This window comes from Penaeus monodon, chromosome 29 (genome assembly GCF_015228065.2).
Source record: "Penaeus monodon isolate SGIC_2016 chromosome 29, NSTDA_Pmon_1, whole genome shotgun sequence".
NCBI lineage: Eukaryota > Metazoa > Arthropoda > Malacostraca > Decapoda > Penaeidae > Penaeus > Penaeus monodon.
Genome location: NC_051414.1, coordinates 37,869,543 through 37,869,872, shown reverse-complemented (window position 1 = coordinate 37,869,872; position 330 = coordinate 37,869,543). Strand labels below are relative to the sequence as shown.

The 330-nt window shown below is 32.7% G+C and overlaps 1 protein-coding gene across 1 annotated transcript in view; it reads left to right on the top strand.

The window, feature by feature from the left end:
* The window catches only part of LOC119592239 (helicase domino-like), a gene marked incomplete at its 3' end in the record, with an annotated part of 26,783 nt that overhangs the window by 17,777 nt on the left and 8,676 nt on the right, over positions 1 to 330 (top strand).

The following is a 330-nucleotide window of genomic DNA, read 5'->3' as shown; positions in this document are numbered from 1 at the left end:
TCTAGATTGCTGAATTCTTTATATATTTCCTTTGTGTTTCCACTTTCTTTTTAGTTTCTTATACATTAAAGTTTATAAAAAAAAAATAATAATAAAATAAAGCTAGTAGACAAGGAATACACAAGTCAGAGTTGCAAATATGTAGATTTCAACATTGATAATATGATGCAGTCTTTAGTTTTATCAAAATGTTTCCTGCTGAGCATACTCTGGGTAACCTGTACTAGGATAGGACAAGGCAGGGCACCTAATTGGAAAAGGCCAAAATTGGGTACCTGGAACTGAGATAGGCAGAAGTGGGATAGTACTTGATGTCAAATGCTTTTAATG